The sequence below is a fragment of the Chelonus insularis genome, unplaced genomic scaffold (genome assembly GCF_013357705.1).
Source record: "Chelonus insularis isolate UGA/USDA-ARS -01 unplaced genomic scaffold, ASM1335770v1 contig_402_pilon, whole genome shotgun sequence".
NCBI lineage: Eukaryota > Metazoa > Arthropoda > Insecta > Hymenoptera > Braconidae > Chelonus > Chelonus insularis.
In genome coordinates, this window is record NW_023276559.1 from 1 (window position 1) to 2,500 (window position 2,500).

General features: G+C 37.9%; 1 pseudogene; it reads right to left on the bottom strand.

The window, feature by feature from the left end:
• Positions 1 to 1,653: 1,653 nt before the first annotated feature.
• Positions 1,654 to 2,500, bottom strand: part of LOC118068849 (uncharacterized) — a 2,983-nt pseudogene continuing 2,136 nt past the window's right edge.

Consider the following 2,500-nt stretch of genomic DNA (forward strand, 5'->3'; position numbering starts at 1 on the left):
TTGACCTCCAGACCAGCGTCCTGCAGGGCCTGACACGATTTTAACTTGTCAAGATCCACTCTGTCTGCTGAGATACGCACCGCTGTAGACCTTGCTCTGATAACTCGAGATACTTTCATGTCAAAGTCAGTCGGAATAACTGTATTGAAGATAACCCTTTCAACGTCAGCACTTGTTTTAAACTTAGAGGCCGCATTTGTCATCGGAACAATAGAAAATTCCACCTTGCTGGAGACTGGAACATTGATTCCTCTAGATAGCTTCACCGAACTGGAGGGGTTAGCTGATCCCTTTAGAGCATCAGAGTAAGAAGAAGGACCACCTGCATTATTTTGAGAATCACTCACATTACCAAGATTGAGAGATTGGAGCTCGGCCCGAAAAGCATGAATAACTTCCTTAAATTCCTTCTGTACACACATCGAAACCTGGTTCTTTATTAACGTTGAAATATCCTCAAGTTCAGAAGAACGATTTTCCATAAGAGATGTTGCAAGGATACCCACAGACTGCGCTGTGGATTTTACAGCCTCTTGGTTTAAGGTGAGTTGCTCGAAAATGGTGCACATTGCCGCAATCTTAGATTTCAAGGTGATTAGAGACTCTCGAATATCCTTAATGCATTTAGTACTTGCAGGGTCCTTCATATTCTGCGTAAGTGTGGTGACCATATACGAGACGTCCATCAGCTTATCAATGCTCATCTTTTTAATATCTCGAAGCTCCTTGATTGCGTCGGAGGGAGGTAGCGACGCTTTCACCGCCGACGGTGGGTCTGGTGGCGAGACAGCTGGAGGGGACCCACGGGCCCTACGTTTATGGCGCGTGGCTGGAGTACTTCTCTCTGGCGTGAAAAATGGTGGACTTTTCCCGACAGAAGCCATGATTCTGGTCCACAAACTCGAAGGATTTTATCTCAAATTAGGCTTTAATAGTTAATAATCAACAGTTCAGCAAATTTAGAAATAAAAAGTCTATGTAAACAATAATAATATACAAAGTCCAATCGCTAATTACTAATTATAAAAAAAACTGCACTAAATTAAGTTATATGAATTCTAAAATTTTGAATAATACCAATAATCATATAATATTAACAATTAGCACGAAATCAATTTTGCAATATTAAATAAAAATAACATACAATTATTAAATATTATCAACAAATAATACTGGTTCTCTGCCTTTAAATTAAAAAAAAAAAATAGCCATTAGAAAGCATTAACAATAATCACTTGTTCAAATTTTCATTTTGTTCGAAGCTGGTAACATTACTGTAACATTAACACCACCGCCGATAAAGTCAATTGTTACTTGTTCGAACTCACATTCAACTCGCAACAGTTCACAAAATTATTGCATACTTATGCCGTTGGCGCTTCGATCGAAAGTAACTATAAAGTTACTATAATGTCAAACTTTTCTAAGCGTTATTTATGCAAATAAATTATCACCAATAGCCATAAAAAAATAAGAATAATATTCAGAGTGTGTTAAATTTATATTAAATGCACTTTGTATCGAAATTGACATAAATTATCACAAAATATCATCATTTTCAGTCTTGCCTATGTACCACATATAAACTGTCATTACGCATTGCTCACTTGGCACATTCAACCGTAAAAAAATTACATTTAGTGGTAAATTTTAATAAAAAAATGTATATTAGCACAATCATTGGCCACTGCAGAAGACAAATGCACAGTTATTTTTTCAATATATAAAAAGATAGATCGTTAATGACTTGATTTTATTGAGCACTATAAATCATATGGATATTGAACTTATAATTTTCACTTGCACATTACTCAACATAAAAGATAAATTCATTGAAACATTATATCACAAAATACTCAGTACATGTGCTTATTCCTCAACATATCACTATTACAATTTACCCTACATTATTTAAACTGAATTATAATACATTTCACAGAGCACTTTACAGAGAAATCTTACTGCCGCCATCTTAAAAGAGTCCTTAAGAGAGTCATAGTTACTCCCGCTGTTTATAAGCGCTTGTTTGAATTTCTTCACGTTGACATTCATTACACTGAGCAGAAATCACATTGTGTCAACACCCGCAAGAGCCATCACAATGCTTTGTTTTAATTAGACAGTCGGATTCCCCTGGTCCGTGCCAGTTCTGAGTTAAATGTTAAATAGCGGCCGAAGAGATTAATTAAACGAATCTAATTAACCTCACAGCAAGAAAGATCCATAGGAGGCCAAGGCACGGGACCAGGCTCAATTCCTGAAGGTTACCCAACATTCATTTCGCCCAGGCCCGGCACGTCAGCCAAACCTACTTCCCGATCAAGCCCGACACGCCCCATTCCTCAGAGCCAATCCTTATCCCGAAGTTACGGATCCATTTTGTCGACTTCCCTTACCTACATTATTCTATCGACTAGAGGCTCTTAACCTTGGAGACCTGCTGCGGATATGGGTACGAACCGGCGCGACAACTCCACGTGTCCCTCACCTGGATTTTCAA